The sequence below is a fragment of the Eptatretus burgeri genome, chromosome 12 (genome assembly GCF_056783735.1).
Source record: "Eptatretus burgeri isolate ZD-2024b chromosome 12, Ebu_testis_v1, whole genome shotgun sequence".
NCBI classification, from domain to species: Eukaryota; Metazoa; Chordata; class Myxini; order Myxiniformes; family Myxinidae; genus Eptatretus; species Eptatretus burgeri.
Window position 1 is genome coordinate 82,193,718 of NC_140972.1, and position 24,654 is coordinate 82,218,371.

The following is a 24,654-nucleotide window of genomic DNA, read 5'->3' on the forward strand; positions in this document are numbered from 1 at the left end:
TCTCCATTCATAAAATTCACCCCCTCTCCAGTGTGGTGCTGTTACAAAGCGTGAAACGCGATGGCTCACTGCCTGTGACACGTGACCTAGACCTGACCACACGCTCACGCACCTACCAACGATGAACACGTGTTTGACAGTAGCTCGCGTTGCAAGTTTTTAATTAGCTAACATTATGAAAAGAAAGCAAACTACAATCTTTCAGTGTTTTCATGAGCCTGGCCCTGAAGTTACTGCCGCTTTGGATAACACTTCAGAAACTACAGAAAAGGAGCAGCCTGATGCTTACGCTACACCTGGTAAGTGAAAGTCGCATACAAATTAGTTAATCTCTCTATAAATAGAGGGGTGGTGGGGTGTGTGGGGGATTGGCCAATTAATTATTGGTCTATCCTCAGGCGAGATCAGGGAGGACGGAAAACCACCTGAACATTTTGAGGTATGTTTGGACGTTTTCGGAATTTGTATCGTCATTTTATGTGTTTAATGAAATCGCGGCTTCGCGACCCGGAGCGTCACGCCAAGGAAGTTGTAGGCCGCAACGGTTCGGGGCCCCTTTAACGACCAAAATGGCTTCTTCCGCCTTTATAACTGATATCGCCGGATGCCTGACGTTATTACCTGCACGATGATGTGTGTGTTGAATTTGTGTGACTTTGTGTTGTCGAGTTATGAGCGAATAAAGGACTTCATGCCGCTGGCCTATACGATTAGTGTTAGGCCTTATGGCTGTGATAGTTTCACTCTCCCGGCTCTCACGAACGAACGGAAAGATATTTTGGAATTCTGTTTTCAGATTTCGCAGTCGATAGCCATCGGCTAAATCCCAACGTAGAAAACCAGGTGAAAATCGGAGGATTTTTGGTATTTTGGCGACTAAAGCAGCTTTGGGTACTTTGAGAACAGGAAATAAAATGCGCTGATGAATTCCCTTTCGCGGCGGTTAATGTGAATATTTTTTTCATCAGTACTTGGAGGTTCGTGAGGTACAGACCTACGAAACGAGGGGTATCATTCGGTTGTCGGACTTGTGGTGATTAAATTACAGTAAAAAACGATTGTTGGTGGGCCGCGTACATTTCGGCGCCTCGCCATCGAAGGGAACGAAAAATGTTCAATCCGTTTTCGTATTTATCAGTATCTCTAGGGAGGTAATGAGATTACCGCGAAAATCCGATTAAAAACTGCTTATGTTTCGCAGTTTAGCCGCGGCTTGCATTTCGTACTGGGAAAAATAACATTCCGGAAGGAATTTCTCTTCCACCATCATCCGAATAATTTTTCCGTCGGCACGAGGACATAGAGGAAGGATAGACTGACAAAATAAGGAGTTCCACTAAGCTCTGTGACTTGTAATGATTAAATTAGAGATTTTAAAGGCAGCGGTGGAAAAATATGCAAATTCACTCCAACAGCTCTGACGAACGAACGGAAAGTTATTTTTGAATTCTGTTTTCGGATTATACAGTATATGTATGTGTGTGTATATATATGTATATATATATATATATATATATATATATATATATATATATATATATATATATATATATATATATATATATATATATATATATATATATATATTGTTGCGGATTCGCGCCCGCCGGCGTGCGAACGGCCACGTAACTCGAATCGCGGCACGTCGCCCACCGGACGGACAATCCCGTCGTGACCCTCTCGAACTAACGCCGGGAACTAGTCACGGGTGGGCCTTTCGGCCTCACCACGATCGTGCCAATCGCCCCCCCGCGTGGGATAGGGTTGCTCGCCAAATTCGACCTACCTAAGTACCCACACGGAGGGTAGACCGGGCGATCGCACCTCGCCGCAGGTCGACTTCGGACACGGGCCACTTTAAGCGACCCGTTCCGTTCTATCGGGATAACCGAGCGGTGTTATTGTCAACCTGGACGGTTCGATTAATTATCGGGCGTTTTAGCCCACGACCAACCCTTTACGTGAAGTAAGATGGAGATTCAATTGGAGAAAAGACGAAGCGAAACGGGAGAAACAGTTCAACATAGAGCACATTTATTTCGCGATGGCACACGGATAGCACACATATACAATTATACACCAAAAGCCAATGTAAAAGGAGAAGAAACACACAATAATGCACAAAAAGCAAATGTAAAAGCAAAACACAATGCAGATCTACTACCGACTACCGGGCACACGGCAACACTTATACAGTTTTACTTCACAGACGGCGCCGACAACACATATACTCAAAGCAAAAGAAAAAGGGACCACCCTCCACTATGAGGGGGGCAGACGGGCCTGGGGCCGAGACCGCGTCGAGCCTACCCGTCTGGTGATGAGCCGCAAAATGGCGGTGGCGCCCCGACTCCACGGGCCTCGCGGACAGTGTCTGGTATGGGGTGGGAACGGGGCCCCCCTTCTCGCACTATCTCAGCGCGGGGGGAAACAGGAGGGGGTTGTTGATGCTCGGGGGAAGGAGGATATCTCGCTGGCTCGGGTCCCGCGACGAGCGTCTCCACCGCGACCTCGGTCGCGTTACCGGCCTCTCCTCTCCGCAGCTCCCCGACTCTGACACGAGCACCCCCTTGACTGCCTTCGCCGCCGCCACCTCTCCAACTCTCCACAGCTCCGTCCAACTGCCTTCTCCGACTCCTCTCTTGACTGGCTCTTCCCAACTCAACTCCGAACTGCACTGTTTGGCGAGCGAACGCGGCCCTTTATAGCCCCCGTGGCCTCGCTCCTTCACCTTCGACCCTTTACCTCTGGCTGGCTCCCCATTGGACAGAAGAAAGTGGGCGTGAATGCTTTTTGATCCGCGAATTTGCATATAGCGACCACACTCCGACGCACCTGGAGGCGGGGCCAAATCGCCCCACGCTCGCCGATAGGACGGAACAGAAGTGGGCGTGAGTCGTTTTTGATCCGATTGCTTCGGAAAGGTTGGTGCCTCTGCACCCGCTGCTCGGTGCACGCCCTGCACGAGTCCAGTATCGGTGCCCACAAGCGGCGCGGGAATGGTGGTGATGCGATGGTTGCGAGGGCGAGTTGTGACGGTAAAGGTCGTGGCTGTTGTTGTGAAGCGGCGTTGCGGTTGGTGGTTGTTGTGTGATGGCTGTTGAGACGTGGTTGGTGGTGGTAGTAATGGTAGTAATGGCGGCTGGTCCAAAATAAAGATAGTAAAAGAAAAACGGCTATCTAGAGGGGTCGCAGCCCGAATGAATGACATTTATTCCCTCTAAACAACGGGTTTGGGCCTAACTACACATATACTTACAGAGATATCTCACCTAAGGGACCTGAATGGTGGTTTGCGAATTTCGTCAACCACAACAATATATACATATATATATATATATATATATATATATATATATATATATATATATATATATATATATATATATATATATATATATATATATATATATATATGTGTTTCAGGTCCAGGCAATAATATTGTCAGTTAGCTGTGAACCATTGATTGGCCCATGACGATGACTATTAGGCCTCGTGTGCTATTGCCTTCCCTTGAGTTTGGCTTAGGCCTATGCCTCATCCTCATTGTGCTATTGTTCACACCAGAGCTCATTATTAAAAAAAAAAAACCATCCAATTTAGTGCTTAACGTCAATGCTGAAGACTCGTGCACTTGAACCTGGTGATTACATGCAAACTTGCCGCCCAAAGCTCTCTTGGAAGTGTCAACATTTGGGGTTCTGACACCTGATGCATTCAGACTATTCCAGTCTCGTACTGTTTTAATTTGTATCCTCCAGCCATGCAAAATCACTTGGGATCACTGAACGGTACAAAATCAGCCCAAAGCGTTTAAATCTTCCCAGCTGTAAATGTCATTAGCTGTTATAGTCTGTGTTGCTATAATTTGTTACTAAAACATACCCAGTCTTGCAGAATGCTCTCGATTGTGTGTGGGTGTATGTGTTCGTGCCGTGGTGCTTATGGGGTGTCGCTCCAGCACAGATGTGGCGAAGGCGGGAGGGATTCGGGGATCATCACAGTATACTCACTGCAAAAACCTAGACTACACCACTGGAACAGAGAGGACTGGGCAGTTAGTCTCAACCCCCTTCTCACAGGCAAAGCACTCCAGGTGTATACCAGTATGCCCTCAGAGAATGCTCACGATGATGATCGCTTGAAAGTGGCCTTGTTAAAGAGGTATGAACTTAGAGGAGGTATATCACCAGAGGTTCAGAAAAATTAAACCTGACGAAGGTGAAACTGCATTTTGGTTCATGACACGTTTGAGACTGTGCTTTACACAATGAACTTTGACGGCAAAGTATGAATGCAGCTTTGAGGCATAAACTGACTTGTTGGTTCGTAAACAGTTCCTCAATGTGTGTTCTACAGAGATGGCTCTGTTCATACGTGAGAGGGTGCCTGGGAACACTCAAGCAATGAAAACCATGGCTGAGCAGTATATTGAAGCACATGGTGGGTGCATTACTGGGCGGACAGTCAAGATTCTAGGAGGACCTTAAAATGAAACCAAGGTCAGACAGTTTTCTGCACAAGACTGACCCATCTCGGCCTACAAAGCCCAAACTCAGTAAAAGCGTGAAGGAATGCTTATATTGCAACAAGAAAGGCCATATGATGGCCGAATGTCGATTGAGGCCACAACAGAAGGCAGCCATTGCAGTGCATGACTTACAGAGGAAAGATGTTATGTGCAGAGCAGAGCCAAAAGCGTAGTCTACATCAGCTGTGCAAAAGTGTCCTGAAGAGATCTGGGTGAACAAAGGAGGATTTCAGTCAACACCTATGGTCTTTAGCAATTGTGAGAAAACCACCGCTGGCATCGCCAATGGCAACATCACCGTGGATGAAGGCTCTATTGGTTCACAGAAAGGGACAGTACTCCAAGACACAGGATGTACTCGTACAGCTGTGAAGAAAGACCTGATGACTGACAAGGTCTACTCCTGCAAGCTGATTGATCGTACATTGTGTCATGATCCAGTTGTAAAGATCCACGTGGACACACTGCATTACATAGGAGAGGTGGAGCTCATATGCACGGAGGACCCATTTGTGATCTTGTGATCGGTAATATACTGGGAGCATGGAAGGTCAAGGATCCAGACCAAAACTGGATTCTACAGTTGGCACAAGCAGTATTGTCCAAGGCACAGACCAAGCACAACAAGGTCAACATCAAACCATTGAAGGTGTCAAAATCTGACATTCCTAAAGTTACTGTGCAAAAGCTCGACCAAGCTCAGAAGGAAGATGATTCGCTTCAAAAGTTGTGGAAGTGGGTGCAGGATACCAGAGATCATCGGACGTGAAACGAGCAAGTACAGGCTTGAAGTCCACAAAGGTGTCTTGCACCATATCTACACAACTGACACACCTGAGATGAAGCAAATCATCATTCCACCCAAGTATCGGGAGGCCATGATTAAATTGGCACATGAATCAATTGTTGGAGGTCATCTTCGAGTGAAGAAGAGAACTGACAGAATAATGAGCAACTTCCATTGGTCAGGAATAACGAGTGACGTCAGCAGATTCTGCAAGTCCTGCGACATTTGCCAGAGGACCATCCTCAAAGGGATGGTTTCCAAGATACCATTGGGAACCATGCCGTTGATAGAGGAGCCCTTTCACAGAGTGGCCGTAGACCTGATTGGACAATTGTCCCCAGTGTCTGATAAGGGCAACCGGGACATCTTGACCATTGTAGACTTCGCCCCACCGCGCCACAAGGTAGACTGAAGCAATTGCACTCCCCAAGATTGAGACTGAGTGTCACGAAAGCACTGCTGGAAGTCTTCTCCGGAGTCGGACTCCCACAAGAGGTACTGACAAGAGGTACTCAATTTACATCAGAGCTGATGAAGGAGGTGTGTTGACTCATTGCAATGAAGCATCTCTTCATGACACCATATAACCCCAGGTGCAAAGGACTTTGTGAATGGATCAACGAAGTTCTAAAGAGCATGCTGAGGAAGATGCCATGTGATTGGGAGTGACCATGTGATTGGGAAAGGTACCTGCAGGTGGTGCTATTTGCTTTCAGAAAGATGTTTCAAGCAAGTACTGGGTTCTCAGCATTCGAGCTACTCTATGGATGAACTGTAAGAGGGCCCGTGCAGTTGTTGAAGGAACTGTGGACTGGAGAGAACATGTCGGAGGTTCATAATGCCTCCTGATATGTCTTTGACTTGCGTAATTGATTGGAGGACACTTGTTGACTGGTGCGAGAGAGTCTACACGCAGCTCAAAGCAGTCAGAAACATTTATATGACAAGAAAACCAGAGACAGGAATTTCAAGGTTGGAGACAGTTTTATTGCTACTACCAACAGAGCACAACAAGTTGACACTCCAATGGCAAGGGACCATATGAAGTCCAGGAAGTAGTCAACCAGATAGACTAAAAGATCTGTGTCAAAGGCAAGACCAAAATTTGCCATACCAACCTTCTTAAATTGTATCATGAGGGAGCTTACAATGCAGCTGATGTCACGTTACAGCCAGATGTAATTGGTATGGTGGTCATAGACCCAGAACCGGATGGTGAAGAGTGTGTCTTGGTGAATGAAGATTTGCTAGAATTGAGACCCAGGGCTGATGGAGAGACCCACGAGGATGTCAACATCAGCAAGGATTTGTCAGCAAGACAGAGGGAAAGGGTCAGGTACAGATGGAGGAAGAGAAACTCACCTGCGTCAAACGCCCAAGTACTGACGACCAAAAGACAGGTTAGATCGTTCTTGGGCTTAGCGGGGTACTAAAGGAGGTTCATACTGAACTACGCAGATGAAGTTGTACCTCTCACTGACTTCACCAAAAAGGGTCAGCTCAACCACATTCTATGGGATGCACCCCAACAGTGGGGATTTGAAAGGATGAAGAACCTTCTTTGCAAGGCCCCTGTACTACAGATGCCCGATTTTTTGCAAGAGTATGAGGACAGTCTTTCCTGTAGTGTATGCCAGCAAGAAACCCCGACCCTGCAGAAGGAACTAATTGGCAATAGAACGTGATTGTCTTGCTATCGTGTTTGCTGTCAAGAAATTCCAGAACTATCTCTGCAGATGAAAGTTCATCATACAGACCGATCATCAGCCCCTGTTATGCATAGAGAAGTGTAAGATTGACAGCACGAGGATAATGCCATGGGCATTGTTCCTACAGAACTATCGCTTCTGTATTCAAGCCATTAAGGGAGCCGAGAATGTGGAAGCTGATTGTATGAGTCGACTGTGATTGTTTCTTTTTGGTGTGTTTTTCACCCTCTAATTTTAACTGACTTGTAAAAAAAAAAAAAAATTCCAATAATATTTTACAAAAGGTGGGTCTTATTTGTCAGTTAAAAGCTAGATGTGGTAAATTTGATAATTAGTAAATGCCTGTAAATGGACGGTTACATGTTCGAACTTTTGTGTAGCATGGATCGGTAAATGGTAATATAAACTGTTCGATGTAATGAGTTAATTTTGATTGTTGATGGCAGTATTGAAATGTGAACTGCCTGGTGAGATTCGTGAAGGTGCTGGAACGTTCTCAAACGAAACTTCCAGTATAGACTGGAATCACATTTGCTGAAAGACACGGGATTATTCTGTTACTATATAAACCTGCGAGAGCGAGGTGAAGAGGCACAGGTGATATGTGATGAGCTGTGTGTTTCCATCGTCCCCGAATGAATGTAATGTTAATGTCCAAAGCGGTTGACACGTGTGGCCGATTGTAATCACGTTGATTAAAACTCATCAAGATTGTGTATCGGGAAAGAATTCCTTTGAGCTCTTTAAATCAACCTTGTGGACAGGCCATCGTACAAGGGCACCACGACAAGAATCGAAGAATCGACAAACCTGAACGATGAGGTGAACACGCGTGAGTTGTGCTGGCAGGACTGGAACACTGGGCGGTGGAAATGACTCAACATGGGAATGTGAGTTGAACATTGCATGTAATGGTGAACTACTTCATTTGATGAACTTTGAAATTGTAAACTTCCTCAATTTAGCTTCCTCCATCTCATTAATACATCATGTTTGTAATAAATGTATGGGCCATTACTCACAGATGCCAACCCTCCCGATTTCATCGGGAGGCTTCCGAAAATTCACCCAAACTCCCGCCCTTACGATCACTATCCTTATCCTCCCGAAATTTTGATATTTTTGCACTGTTCACTAATCAGAATGTACTAGTATGAGAATTGAATGAAAAGCATCATCTGCTACGTATAGCATGTGGTAACTCCATAACGTTCGCTGCTACCAAATTGTACGTAAAAAATTGCAAATTCAAATGAGGAGCAGCGAAACATTGGGTCTGGATCTCGCTTATGCGATCATGCACTGAGATTTAGTGCATGCGGTATGTGTGCAATACAGTGCATGCGGTATGTATGCACAGTGTATATGCATGCGATATGCTCACTGCATGCAGCTGGGCCCCGTACCAGCCCGGCGGTCACGACCACCGTGCGGTGTTTAACAGCCGCTAGAGTTCTACGAGTCACGCTGCAGCTGTGGAACATCGACTTCGAAGTTACCGATGCTTCAAGCCCTCGATGTTGATTACGAAATGGCAGAAAAGAAGCTTACGAAGACCAAGAAATGGTCTCAGAAGTACAAGACCGAATACAGTCTCCAATACCCGTGTATTCGAAAGTCTGAAAGAGGAATTCATCATGCGTATTGTACAGTATGCAGCGTTGATATTTCAGTTGAGCACGGAGGTCGCGATGATATTCGGAAGCACGTTGGAAGCAAACGGCACACAGACATTGCAAAGGAGAGATCTTCGAGCACGAGTACCGGTACACTTCTGAATTATTTCACAAAACAAGGGACAAGCGAGGAAGAGGATGTTACCCGAGCGGAACTTCTCTTTAGTGGATTTATTGTGGAACATAACTTGCCCATATCAGTCTCAGATCATGCTGGACCTCTATTTCAAAAGATGTTTCCAGATTCAAAAGTTGCTTCAAAGTATGGATGTGCAAGAACAAAAACTTCAGCAATAATTGGTGAGTTGTCAAATGTTACTGCTTCATCTATTGCCGATATTGCTAGACTAGCTCCATTTAGCCTAGCTACAGATGGTAGCAATGACAGTGGTGAGGCCCAGCTATATCCTGTCCTGATTTCGTACTATGACAACAGTGCTGGGATTGTGAAGCAAGGTTTGCTAAGTTTGCCTGCGTGCAAACAAGATTCCACTGGAGAAAACATTTTCAAACTGCTTGATCAGGAAAATTCCGTGGGGAAATTGTGTTTCCTTTTGTGCTGATAATGCCTCTGTCATGGTGGGCAAGCACAAAAGAGTCGCTGCTTATATCCACAAACAAAATCCAGAGTGCTACATCATGGGATGCCCTTGCCATATGATGCACAATACGGCCAAGAAGGCGGCTCAGGCCTTACCCATTGAATTAGATGACTTTCTCATCGATATTTACTACTACTTGGACAAAAGTAGTAAACGCGTCAAAGGAGTGAAAGCACTGCAAGAACTCTGTGATGCCCCGACACACAAGATTCTGAAGCATGTCGCAACAAGGTGGCTGTCCCTTGGTCAGTGCCTAGACAGGCTGATTGAACAGTGGGAGCCACTTCGCCTCTTCTTCAAAGAAGAAGTACGAAGAAAAATGCAACCAACTGTAGCCAAGACTCTAACAACGAGCAAGAAGGACGGCACTGTATCTACTGCCAGTACTGGCACTGCAGGATCAAGCACTAGTGGAGCAGCATTCACCACTACCACTGCAGTATCTGCTGCGAAGAAGACAGCAGGGACAGCACCAAAACCAATGCTGAGAGCAGGTAGCATCACCGGCCCTTCATCACGTTCATCTACAAAGCAGATCCCTTCAGAGTCGAGAAAGACTGTGATAGTCCCATCTACAGGTAAAGAAGGACCCAAGTTAAGTTCTGCTTTTGCCAAATCACTTGATAGAAGCTCAGCAAAACCTTCGAATCAGAGGTCTTCTTCCTTGGCTGCACCTACCTCAAGCTCTCTCCTCAAACGTAAAATTGGATCTGGTACTACGAGTCTGACCTCTTCTGCTGGCAGTAAACGCAAGTGTGATCGCCCTGCGGCTAAGTGTACTACGAGTTCTACAACTAAAAGCGCATCTTCCTCAAACACTGTGCAGGAATCTAGAGAAAAACGTGTCAACAGGATGTTCTTGTCTCCACAAACAAAACTCTATTGTTTCTTCCTTCGATATGCTAACAAGCTTTTTGAGAAGGGGAATCTTCTGCTCCAAAGAGACGTCTTTGTCTCCTGCACGGAGAATTGAATGGTCTTCTGAAAGATATCTTCGTACGGTTTTTGAAACCATCAGTGTCATCGGTTGCTCTGGTAAATGTACCCTTCTCTGACAGAAATCATCAGAAGAATGATGAGGACCTCATGATTGGGAACGATGCCAAACTGTATATAAGGGAACAAAGGAGTCTCAAGAAATCCACCTTCACTCTGAGTGAGTCAGACATCCAAGGTTTCTTCAGTGCAGTTCGCTCATATTATGTGAAAGCCTGCAATTACATCTTCAAAACCTGGCCGCTAGATGATGAATTAGCCAAGCATGCTCAGGTGCTGGATGCTAAGCTACACCAAGAAGTGGGGTTTGACTGTGTGGAGTTTTTCATCAAGAAATTCCCCTGTCTGTTCAGTGGCGGTGATAGTGACATAGACAGTCTTGAGAGTGAATTCGCTCACTACCAGGCAGACGCCTCCATAGCTACAATTGCTACTGAGACAGTGAGAGTGGATGAGCAGTGGCATCGGATTTCACAGCTCACAGATCCCTGCACTGGTGCCAAGAAGTATCCTAATTTGAGCAAAGTGATGAAGGGAATCTTGGTCATTCCTCATTCGAACGCATCATGTGAGCGGGCACTCAGTCTTGTACGGAAGAATCATACTGAATTTCGTCCCAATTTGAGTGTCAAAACCCTGGAAGCTCTCTTAATTGAAAAACTAGCTCATAGCACCCCTTGCTACCAGAGAGAATACAGCAAAGACATAATCAGAAGGGCTAAAAGAGCCACACAGCTGTCACTCAGCAAAGCTGCCATGGAAAAAGCAAGCAGCAGTAGTACCAGCCAGTAAGGTAAGAAAAATATTGCTTCTTTTGTGCTTTTTGTTAATCTTTGATTGTCCCCTAACTTACTAATATTAACATACATGTAACATTAAAAAGTGCACAATTTTCCCCTTTTTTTGTTCAAAAAGTGGGAATTCTTAACATGTTAAATGCTCCAAAATAGGGCTCAGAGGGCACTAGAGAGCGTCTAGAACTCCAGAGCTTCCAGGGCCCGAAGGCGGGCCCTGGACTCCGCCGCAAGGGTCGAGCGCTCCGCGCTCGAGATGTGCGCTTAGCGCACATTATTTGGTGTCGGTTGCAAATCCTCCCTAATTCTGATTTCCAAAAGTTGGCATCTCTGCATTACTCCATAAGAAAATTATGATGAGATATTTCAGGCCTATAATTAGGTTTCTCCCTTTTGGATCGGGGGAGGCTTATAGCTGTTGTAGGGTTTGTTTCGACAATTAGCATCCCACATTTTAATGGTACCCCAGAGTTTCTCAATCCCCGATGAGTACAAAACCACAATTTATTTTTAGTTTTTTTTCTTCCTGCACTCCCAATTTCTGAACTATCAAATTCTGAGCTGTATGTCGGCGCCAGCTGCGACTTTCGGAATTAAAATTTGCCTTCATGGTGTCAATAGAAAGTATGCGGGGATGACAATTATTTTGACCTTGACCTAAATCTTAAGACCATGACCGAATTATAGCCATTTGAATATTTTCTCCAAAACTCGGCGAAGCTTTCTCCAATCAGATTGAGATTGTCCTCACTAGATAGCCCAGAACAAGGTAAATTCGCACTTAATTTACATAATACCCCTCTGAGTTAAATGTCAAGGTCAAATCATGGTTTGAATAAATAACGTGTTTTTTGTCATCGCTCAATTTTGCCAATGCAGTATCTCAAAGACCGCTTGGCCTTCTAAGATGTACTTGCATCACAATAGCGAAGCTGCACTGACGTTGTGCACCTGATATTTGATTCGTGTCCTTGACCTATTTTTTTCGGATTGTGACCGAATTAACAAAAAAAAACACTTTTGGTTATAATTTGAATCAATAATGTGAATTGAAATTATGACGTGAAAAGCAACTTTCTTCTGATGTTCATAATATTGAGTTTATGGATAGGGACACATTTTCTTAATCTACACTCTATCCCTAAATGTTGAAGGTCAAGGTCATATGGTGCTCCAAAAAAGGAATGTCAATCATTGGATCGTGGGCCAAGTGTAAATCGCAGGCGATCACCAAAGGTAAGCCTCCCTCGGTCGGAGGAGGCTTATACCCTTGGCGATTGCTATGTGATCGCAGATATCTAATTGGGTACTTCAATTGTTCGCAATTCTAGAGAATGAAATGAAGTGTGAATGGCTCTTTATTTATAGAATGATCCCTCTGACAAAAAGGGGATCACATCGATGGTAATTATAAAATTATTAAAATAACATTTTAGGAAACTGATAGGTGCAAAAAAAGACCTGTTTGATACAATTAAGGTACAATATCAACACGCATGAAAGAAAATGGTGAGCCTGAGCATTAGAAAGAGTTGGAGGGTCATCATTCTTTTGCAGAAGACAGAAACTAACTGAGTAGCCAATGGAATCAAAACACACTTCAAAGGATAAGGGTAATGCAACAATCCCTTACCCACTCCACCACAACAAAGTCATTTTGAATTCATAATTAAATTCCTATCAAATATATAATATCAGAAGAAAGAGCTCCAGTTCTCACCCTCACCTACTAGAGATAGTATTATTTATGCAGATAAGCTCATGCTGTGCAAATTATTTTGTAAACGTACCATGGGAGTTTTAATGCCCACAACTTTAACACAAATGAGACTGTTTGCTTTTGGCTGCAATCTACAAGGCAGTATGCCCAGAGAGCACCTCCTGCTGATAATAAGCAAAATGGCAGTTTTAATTTGACATAGGGATTGAACCCACACAAGACTCAATTGCGAGTACCATCCTAATTGAGCTGTACTTGCATAATGTGAACACATTTTAACTTATCAGCTTTGTAAACATTGGTACACCTCATTTTTGCAAAACATTGATGGAATAACAGGGGGGAGTAGCCAACAGAACAATGCAGGTATGCAATGCAAAGTACCATTGACAGGGATTGAAACAAGCTGAACATGTTCTGGCTGGCTATACATGAACAACAGATGAGGAAATCATGAAAATATCCAATTGTTGACAAGATCAGAAGATATCCACAAAATAAGATTGAAGCCAGAGATGTTGCAATCCATAAAAAAATATTTTTGAACTGAATACATGCTCCATTTGCTTGTGCTGTACTGACCCCTGGCGATAAATTTGATTGTTACAACATTCATGTTACAAAACTGCAACTTGGGGGGGGGGAAAATGTCAAAGGGTGATAATTCTTCTAATTAACACAGATATTTAAATAGGATCTATGTCGGTCAATCATACCTATTTCAATGCCAAAATGTTGAATAGGCCCGTTTATTAAAGGTGTAGCTATCAGTTATATGGAAAACGTGCATTATTTAAGTTGGTTGAACCGAATACTATCATTGGACTTTATGGCAAATAAATTCTGCATCTCTCGTTTGATACTTTTTGTCCTGTAGCAAGCATCGGGTAAAAACTAGAAACACAGGAGGAGGCCATTCGGCCCATCATGCCAGCACCACATCACCGACAGACTAATTTATCAACACGAGATCAAAACAAGGAAAATGTGAAATGTTTTTTTTTTTTAAGTGTTTTTTGTGGGGGTGTTTTGTATTTTTTTTTTCTTCTTTTTTTCTTTCCAGGGGAGTGGGCATGTGTGAAGATGAGATGGTCTTGGGTAAAAAACACAAGCCTGCACAGATAGCAGCCATAGTTTTAAAGCAACCAGGAGCAGAATAATAACATTTGTTATCATAGCTAAAACTGACCTCGGGTTTATGGAGTTCATATGAAAACATGTGATGAGAAGCTGAAAAGTGATGGCAATTTACATACGCCACCATTTCCAACATGATCACCATCTCAAAGTCCAACTTTCTTAAATCACTTACTATAGCACCTCAGAGCAAGATCTTGGTGCCTAACCCTTTGATTTAAGAGTCAAGGAATACAATTAAACAATTCACAACATGATTATTCGCACATTGCTAAATACAGCTGACCACAGTTAATTTAGATTCACTGTCAGAGTGCTGCATCTTTCAGAGGATTTTTACATGCAGTAGTCATCTAATGCATCAATTGGACACACTGCTTCACCAATATATGCTGTCGTACATGGTTTTTCATTCTTGAGACAAGTGCACTGGGAATCACAGGAGTTTGTTTGGCAATAGCGCATAACGTCATTCAACTGCTCTGTGCAGTGGCAGGCTGGTTCATCAACATTGGCATGATAGATGTCCCACCTGTGTTCTTCTCATAACAAAACTCTCTCTGTAAGATAGAATAACTCTTGCATGCTAATGACAGCCTCTCACCATTTCTGCAGCTGATATTCGCACCATTGAAAGTGTAAACTGAAGCTATCTTCTGTTGGAGGTAGCTTCGCAGGTGCTTCTCATACCTGGGGGAATTCTACAACTCGCAATGTGCTTGGCCATACAAAGCCTCAACAAATTTTGTGGCCGTGACCTTGCAATGTCAAACCTTTCCCCCTAATTGAACAGAGCATGGAATTTTTCAGCTTTCTGCATCATCAAATGGTACACTGTTGGCTTCCCATGCTACCGGAAGGAGCTCACAGTGTCACAACCGGTTATATCGTAAGCTGGCAACATGATGTCATGCCGTTTCTTTCCAAACTTCTCATATATTCTGTGGATTGGGATGTACCTTGCGAGATTTGAATGCTTCTACTTCTGTCGGTGAGGAGAAATATTTCCCTCGAGCAGAGAGTAATGTGATGTAAAAGCAGTTTCAGGACTGTTTTCCACAATATGCTGTGCTCCATTTTCTGCAGAAGCTTGTGTATGTTCCACAATACTGGTGTCTGCCTCTTCATGGTTTGATGCGAAGCCCTCAATTTCCATTCTGCTACCTTCATGATCTTTATAGCCTTGTTCCTGGACCATTTTTGTGAATATAGAATTATATTCGACAGCATAAAAAATGGGAGATTTTCCAAAAAAGACTGGCATTGTACTGATGTTGATAACCCTACAAATGCCGATTTAATGAAAATATTAAATAACAATAAGGTTCGAAAGTTAATAAAATATAAATCTCTTTTTGAGATTCTGAACAAATCGTTTTGGTTTCCTTTTATGAAAAAAAAATGTTTAGATACAAGAATATCTCAACTTCTAGATGAATACATGTTTGATATTCTGTGGTGTGAAAGTGGTGGTTCAAAGGTTAATAGGGATGTGGAGGGTAAGCCAATATTTATGTACAACTAAAATGGCGGCCAGTCTACCAGTCGGCCATCTTTGATTAGATCGCAAAATAAAGTGAGGAGCACGTGTATACCATCATGTCCTGTGCCAAATTTGAACAAAATCAGACCATGCATGTCTGAGAAATGGTTGGGGACACATTTAAGTAACAAAATGGCCACCAGACCGCCATCTTGAAAACATGACTGCATATGTAAGCCATCATGAATTATCTGGGTGCCAAGTTTGAACATTGATAAATGCATGTCCGAGAAATGATTGAGGACGTGTTCAACATTGGGTGTTTTACAACTACAACAGCCGCCAGTAAAAATGACGTGCATATGCATACCATCATGTGTTGTCTTTCTGCGAAGTACGAATAAAATTGGTCCATTGATGTCCAAGATATGGTTGTGGATGCACACAAAAACCAACACAAATCCATAAGCCCCCGTTTTGGACCAAGTCCAACGGGGGCTAATAAATATCAAACTAGAATGGCACTCGGTAGACCGCATGCCTCCACCACGTAATGCTTGATCCACGAGAACATATTGGATCCAATACATTTTTGAAAATCATGCTATATAGTCATTTTTGGCCCCATCTCTCAATGGGAAATAATCGCTTCAAAATATTTAAATTATTCTCTGATCCAGATCCGGATTTGGATCTTCACCAAAATCACATCATTTCTTCCTGGTCACACACCCAATGTGTCCAAGTTTAATCCGAATCCATCCACAACTTTATGATATATCATGATACGTAAGTTTTCGCTCTACCTCTCAATGGTGAAGAATCACTTGAAAAATTCTAGTAGTCAGATCCGGATCTGGATCTTCACCCAAATCTAATCAGCTCATCCTTGTCACACACCCAACCTGCCGACCAAATTTCATCTGGATCCATCCATAACTTTTTGAGATATCCTGCAGAGTTACAGACAAATAAATGAAAAATCACTCATGGAGTGACAACTTGGCAAAACAGCACAAAGTGGAATGGCACTCAGCAGGGCGCATACCTCTGCTAGGTGGAACAGTTTACATGTTCTATCCCACTGATGGGCTGGATCCGAACCAAAATCCAATCCGCTTGTTCTTGTCACCTATTCAACTCTTCCATCTTGTTTTGTCAAAACTCGTCCACAACTTTTTTGAGATTGTAGTGATGTATTTAGTTTTGGCCCTATCTATCAATTTTAGAAATTAGGCCTGTTGACCTTTTGACCTTAAGATTGTTAGTTGAATTCAGCGACCTGACATGAAAATGCTCTTAAAATTTCAAGTCAATTGGATGAAAATTGAGGATTTTAGAAAATTTGGCCCAAATTGGCCTTTTGCCCTATTTTGACCTTTTGGCTTATGTTTACCTCAAAATTAATAGGTGGTTGAATTCCGTGTCATGATTTGCAAATTCTATTGAAATTTAAAGTCAATTGGATTAAAATTGAGGATTTTAGAAATTTGGCTGATGTTGACCTTTTCGCCTATAGTGAGCACAAATATAATAGGTGTTTTAATTCAGTGACCTGATATGCAAATACTTTTCAAATTTCAACTCTATCGGATGAAAATTGAGGATTTAGAAAATTTGGCCTTTTGCCTATTTTGACCTTTTGGCCTATGCTTACTTCAAAATTAGTAGGTGTTTGTATTCAGTGACCTGACATGAAAATGCTCTTCAAATTTCAAGTCAATCGGATGAAATTTGAGGATTTTAAAAAACGTGGCTCAAGTTGGCCCATTAGTAGATGATAAATGGGGCTTCTGGGACACCCATTCAAATGAATATGGTAAAAGGGAAAAACTTTCTGACTCAATCCCCAAAAGCCCAAAATAGGAGACTGATTTTCTCCCCACCTATCCCCTTCCCTCCCATACAAGCAAATGTAAAATTGAGACTATGAAAGATTGAGACTTACTGATTAAAGCACTTCTTCCCCCCAACATAATCACAGTCCTTTTATATTTTCATTCCAATCAAAGAGTGAACCAACGAATATTTGCCCATGTTCTACTTTAGGGAATAACTTAATTTTCTTATAACATTCATTTCCATCGAGTATATTCACAAAGAATAACTTGGTTCTTGCTTTAAGTGTCTTTGTTGAGCAGAAATAAAATGATAAACTTCTCTTAATGCTCTTATTTGACCACCTCTTGAGCCACATGTCATTTTGAGATTGCAGTAAATTGTTTTTCCATTGTTCACTTCATAACCATCAAAGTTTTCAGTCCATTCAAGGATATTAATTTTTTTCTTTACATCGTCCAACTTATTTGTAATAAAATTTATCCACTTATTTGTTTTATCTACTTCCACCCCGGTTATTTCTTCAATAAGACTTATTTGATATTTCTCACATTCTTTGTTTCCCATTTAAATCCCAAGGCTGATTAAATCTTCACTCTTTGGTTTGGTTATTGCTTGATTCTATCATTTATAAATTAGTAAAAAGATGGCGGTAGCCTGTTAAAATTCCTAACCCAATATCTTAACACTTGAACTTATAACCATATTGATTCCATTCCGTTCTCTATTGATTCCATTCTCCAAAATATATCTTATCAAAAGCTCCTAATGCATTCTTATTTATCTCTTCTGTATATAATTGATGTTTATAACTTCTTATTGTATTCATTTTTCTGTACTCTTCCTTCTTCAAGGTTAAACAGTTGTAATAATGTTTAAAGTTTGTTTCCTTGATTATATTTTTCTTTATTCCCTTTCGCTTCTTATCACACCTTTCAATGTTAGTATTATGAATATACCTAAAAGCATAAGACTTTGATCTCGATCATATAAATTCACTCATGACCTTCCCACCCAATTAATCTTTAAACTTACCAATAACATTCTTATTATTATTTGATGAAAACAACACATCACCTAACTGATAATTACTTGTATCATATGTATCAATATTATCATTCATATCCTCATATACACCACTTGTCTTAATTTCCAATAAAAAAACTATCTGTATCCATATATAACAATGACAGATTATCCTTATACTTTGATTTTAAATTATTGTAGAACAGTCATACATTAATGATTTTAACAAGTCAAGAATTGATGTTCCTATATAAATAGGTTTATCCATTTTAATACTCTTTTTTTTTTTTCAAATGAATAGCACAAAAGTTCTCTGAAAACACCTCCGCTCGCTCAAAACTTGGTCTATTAATTAACTTTGAAGCCTGTTTCCAAAATGTAGCAAGTCTTATTTTTTGTCGATTCCTAACATTTTCCATAGTCTTTTCAAATACAGCATTATTCATTAATTTATAAAAGTCCTTCTCAAAATCTGTTTTTGCTTCTGTTCTCCTTTTTGTATTAAAATCAATATACTTCTTTAACCAATGTCTTTGTTTAAATTTCAAAATCCAATGAATTTTCCTCACTCTCAACCCAGCAGATAAATATTGCCTAAAGTTCCTTTGATGCAAAACATAACTTTCTTTATCATTTAATGTAGGAAGTAGTTTTTCTGGAGATTTACTTTTTATTTGAAATGAATTTTGGTAATCACTTAACCATTCTTTTCTTGGACTTTCTTTATCAGGGGCATAACAAAGGTCTTTATGTTTTTGATAAAGTTCTACTGGATGTTTTAAATCAACTTCAGCTTCATTCAATTATTTTTGAGAGGAGACAACAATGTCTTGTAAAACGTTTTCATAATGTTTTTAGCTCGCCTGTTCGAAGAACAGAGAGCGATACCCCATGCATGAGCGTCAGTGTGAGCGTGAAAATGTTAAGTTTTTGGTGTAAGTTATTTAGAAGCTTTCCATTCATTTAATATGTGTAATTGGATGCTGATATTTGGCATGGAGGTTCCTTTGAGGTATATTATTGATGTAGTGAAGATGAAATTAAAAAGTAATTTCAATTTTTTTTTTTTTAATTTTTGACCTGTTTTGAACTTAACTTTTTGTAGCACATCAACGTTAAAGTTTTTTCCCTTTCTAATGTTTTTATCTACCACTTTTTTACTGATTACAATATACAAATACATATATTGCTTTAAAATTATTTGGATCAGACTTCACTGCAATGCCTTATAAAAAATATTTTTAGACCAGTCTTTTAAAAACGATAAATGTATAAACAGGTGAGCATTAGGTGGCTTTAACACCAACTCTCTGGTTTTTAACCCATTTAAGTTTTCCATAAGGTAAAGATTGAGACATAGCCCACCCATACTAATTGTTAACATCATAATACATCAGGTAAGAGTTGTCCTCATTCTTTTTACAATCAGGAAGATATTTGTTATTTGCTTTGGCATATCTCTTGGAACATACTTGAGATGTTCCTCCTCTTTTAGCCTTCTGTACCATTAAAAGCATATCTATGTCACTGATTAATTCCAAATTCTGTTTTGTCATTTTTAACATTGCATTCCAAGCCAAACTCCGGGCTGTGTAATGGTGAGTGGGGTCGAATCCATTAGAATTTTTATTATGACAGACTGTTCTAAAAGTTTCAAACACATCAACCAAGAACAATATATCAGTTTTAAGATACAAATCATGATATTCTCCAAGATTCTTTATATGAAACTTCTCTCAAACCTTTTTAGCTTGTGTATAATCTCTATCGGAAATATGAGTTTTATTCAACTTGCTATAGAAACTTTCCCTTGAAGGAAGTTGTGCTTCTTTAAACTTCTCAAATGAACCCAGATACTCATACGGATATATTCCCTTTTGGGATGAGAGATCAATCTCTTCTTGACTTGAGAAATGTGATTTAAGATTCCGTAAGTTTTTAATATTTGATAAGTTAGATAATGGAATTGCCATAAACTTGGATGTGTTAAGAAATCTGATATGGGTTATGGGGGGGTGTATGAATTGTTTTTGTGAATGAGATGTATTTTTCATGTGTTAGGAATGGCAGAAATATCTCCAGATGTCTTTGAAAGTTCATTTATAAATAGATGTGTGTCATAGTGAGCGTTGCTATGAAGAAAGACAGGAATAAAGTTTGGGGGCTTGTAATTAATATAACAATGGGAATGAGCTGATCCTCTATATTGTTGCGAATTCGCGCCCGCCGGCGTGCGAACGGCCACGTAACTCGAATCGTGGCACGTCACCCACCGGACGGACAATTCTGTCGTGACCCTCTCGGACTAACGCCGGGAGCTAGTCACGGGTGGGCCTTTCGGCCTCACCACGATCATGCCAATCGGCCCCCCGCATGGGATAGGGTTGTTCGCCAAATTCGACCTACCGAAGTACCCACACGGAGAGTAGACCGGGCGATCGCACCTCGCCGCAGGTCTACTCCGACACGGGCCACTTAAGCGACCCGTTCCGTACTAGCGGGATAACCGAGCGGTGTTATCGTCGGCCTCGACGGTTCCGATTAATTATCGGGCGTATTAAGCCCACTACCAACCCTTTACGTGAAGCAAGATGGAGATTCAATTAAAGAAAAGATGAAGCGAAACGGGAAAACAGTTCAACATAATGCACATTTATTCCACGGCACACGGGGAGCACACATATACAATTACAACAATTATGCACCTAAAGCAATTGCAACAAAAGAAACACAACAATGCAGAGATACTACCGACTACGCGAGCACGGCAACACTTAAACAGTTTTACTTTACAGATGGCGCCAACAACACATTTACTCAAAAGCAAATGAAAAGGGCCACCCTCAAAGACAAAGGGGCAGGCGGGGCCTGTGGGCCAATATTTGCGCGGGACCTGAAAGAGCGGTCAGGTCCGCGAAACTGGGTGGATCCTACGCGTGTCTTTGTGATGAGCCGCCAATGTGGTGGCGCGGCGGCGCCCCGACTCCACGATCCTTTGCGGGTTTCGTTGGCACTGCTTGGAGTGGGGTGGGAACGGGGCCCCCCTTTTTGCACTATCTCAGCGCAGGGGGAAAAAAAAGGGGGGAATTGTTGATGTTCTGGGAAAGAGGATAGCTGGCTTGCTTGGGTCCCGCGACGAGTGATTCCACTGCGAGCTCGTCGCCGACTGCCGTCTTCCTTGCCTCGGACCCGAGCTATTCGGTCTCTTCCCCAATTCTCCTCAGCCGACTGCAGCAAACCACCTGTACGCCCTCGCCTCCCGACTCACTCCCCGCTCCTCCAAGGCCAACTCTGCGCTCAAACCGACTCGACCGCACTCCAGGCTTCCTCTCTCTGCAGCTCCCCGACAGACTGCGAGCTCCACTCGGCTCTCCGACCTCTCCAGACTGACTCCTCCCAAACTGACTAAATTCGCCCCGTGCTCGGTGCTTCATAGTCCGGCAGGAGAACCCATATGCAAATTTCTGGATCAGAACGACCCCGGGGTGGAGCCACGCTCGCCCATTGGACGGAGAAAAAGGGGCGTGAGTCTCCCCTGATCCTCGAATTTGCATATCTCGATTCTACTCCGACGCGCCTGGAGGCGGGGCCAAACCGCTCCGCGCTTGCTGATTGGACGGATCAGAAGTGGGCGTGTATCATTCCTGATCCGAATTCTCCTCGGAAAGGCCGCACTTTGCACTCGCGGTTCAGCGTGCATCCCGTACGAGGCCAGGACAGCCTGACGCTCAGTGCTCACAAGTGGTGCGGGAATGGCAGTAGAAGGAGGAGAGGTGAAGGTGGTCGAGGGTTTATTGTGGTGGTTTATGGCCATGGCGACGTTTGGAATGGCGGTGATGCGATGTTTGCGGGAGCGAGTTGTGAAGGTAAAGGTCATGGCTGTTGGCGTTGTTGTTGTTGTTGTTGTTGTGAAGCAGCGTTGCGGTTGGTGGTTGTGACGTGGTTGGTTCAAAATAAAGATGGAACAGAAAAACGACTATCTCAAAGGGTCGCAGCCCAAATGAATCACATTTATTCCCTCTAAACAACGGGTTTGGGGCTAACTACACATGTACTTACAGAGATATCTCACCTACGGGACCTGAATGGTGGTTTGCGAATTTCCTCAACCGCAACAATATTTTCCGGTAAGATGACAATGATCCCGAACTTTGACCTCTCCCTCAATTTTCTCCTCACAAATATGAGAGATACTGTTCTTTATAAATTCCTTTTTCTTTCCCTTTGTTAATGACATTGGATTATTGGTTTTATCCATTATTTCTCTGAGTCTTATGCAATCTTTTTCCAATCGTCTTACAAACTCCACCAAGGCATCTTCTCCTCTATAAAGTTCTAACTTTTTGTATTCATCACCAACAGATGATTTGATCTAATAACAGAAACCATAAGGAGTATGTTTTTGATATTTATTTGGATTTGGAGAAACAGCACCTATCTTTTCAAGGATACTTTCAAAATCAGCATATATTGCAAACAGATGTTTTATAGATTTGTTAAAATCTTTGAATGATATGTTTGAACCTGCTTTTGGAAAATTGATCACGGTTGATTTATGATTACTGCAATATTTCGAATGTTGATTTAATCGTTATTTTGTATGAAAGGAGTTGAGACATCTCTTACAAGGATATGTTTTACATTTTCTCTTGTATAGTTGTGATTTGGTTAGTCTTGATAAATTTTTGATGAAAGCACAATGGGATTTTTCCTTTGAAGTACAGTAGAGAAGGTCAATGTGTTTCATCATTTTTATAGTTGTTTGAAATTTTTAATATCTGAACTTTGTTTGTATACCTTAACAGATACATTATATATTCATTTTCTCAAATTTAGGAATATCTCTCAATGACATTGGAAACTTTAAATCTTGAACATTTAATGTATTCTCGTATTTCTTATAATATTCAACCCTTTCAGGTTTCCATTGTGGAGGATGTAAGTGAGCAAGAACAGACCATAGAAAGCATTTATTATCTTTGTTTTGAATATTAACAACTGCTTTCTTAAGTTTTATCTTCTTTTGTTAAATCAATATAAGAAGAAGCTTGAAGAGTATCTGATTTTAAGATGTGTATATCTAAAAAGATTATATTTGTAATAGCAAATCCACTACCTTTAACAGTGTTATCAACATCTTGTTCTTGTCTGGATTTCATCGTAAACATCACATCTTACAAAATCTTGAAATGATGAGATAAAGTGAGGGTTTTTCCTCATATAGGGAGTAGTTTCATCACCTTCTCTTACCATATTCAATTTTACTCCCATATAAAACTTAAGTTTTCATTTCACTTAATGTGTTTTTAATTAATGTTTCAATACTTTGTTTAACCATATCAACAGCTTCAATGATTGAAGATGGTCCAGGGTCTTGAAAGAGAAACAATCTTATTTTTATATGTCCTTTAAATATCCCATCAGTGTTTTCAATGGAAAATTTAGTGGCACCTTCCCTTTCTTCATTGTTCTTGTGCTTGCATGATTGAAGGTGTTTATTTTAAAAACAATTTTAAATATCATTATCACATCTATCACAATTTTGATTCTTGGTCAAGTGGAGATATTTGTCTGAAAAGATTGAATATGTATTTGTTGGTTTGAAGGTGTTTTTTACAACATTTATATTCAAGATTACAAACATCGCAGTACATTATATTCACCATATTTATACAACAAAACTTTGCTTAAATTGAAATTTTCTTGATGATAATTCCATTTAATTTATAGGTGAATCTGTGCTTAAAAGTATTTTATCCTCCAACTTTTTTCACTTAATAAATACAATGCATCAAGACACAAAAGACAAGTTTCAATCAATCTCTTCATTTGTAAAAGATACTGAGAAATATGTTGAGGATGTAAAATTGAATCAAGATAAATATAACAACTATTGGATTAAAAAAATTATGGTGAATAATATGAGTTCTTCAATTTCCTTCAGTGGAAGGACTTTTATAGTATATCCGGAAGAACGTCAATTAAAGTAGTTCTAACAAAAGTTTCTCCTTTCCTTCTGGCAATACATTCAAAATGAGAAAAAGCAATGAAACAAGAAAAAGTATCAAAAAAGTAAAACCTTATGGATGAAGCTTTAGAAATAAAAGATAAGACCATCTGTAATATGCAAGGAGAAATTTCTATTTTTTTTTTTTTCAACAACCCGAAAGATGTAAATCCTGATGAAATAATGGATGTTAATATATCAGGTGAAATGACATTTCGTTCAATAGTAGTTAAGGACCATTTTAAAATTCCCTTTAATATAAAAAATGTAGTCGTTGAATCTGTTAATGAAAAAAGTACATAGATATAGATGGTAATGTTTTTTTTTTCTACTAATTAAATATGAGT

General features: G+C 41.2%; 1 long non-coding RNA gene across 2 annotated transcripts in view; it reads left to right on the forward strand.

Moving 5' to 3' along the window:
* Nucleotides 1-352: 352 nt before the first annotated feature.
* LOC147016001 (uncharacterized) overlaps nt 353-24,654 on the forward strand; it is a 40,102-nt gene continuing 15,800 nt past the window's right edge. The window contains exons 1-4 of one of the 2 annotated variants that reach the window (XR_015049964.1): nt 353-439; nt 7,792-7,917; nt 12,250-12,331; nt 15,039-15,420. This is a non-coding gene — a long non-coding RNA (uncharacterized LOC147016001). Of the gene's footprint in view, nt 440-7,791; nt 7,918-12,249; nt 12,332-15,038; nt 15,421-24,654 lie in introns of those variants that run through there. The other variant, XR_015049963.1, reaches the window with a different exon arrangement.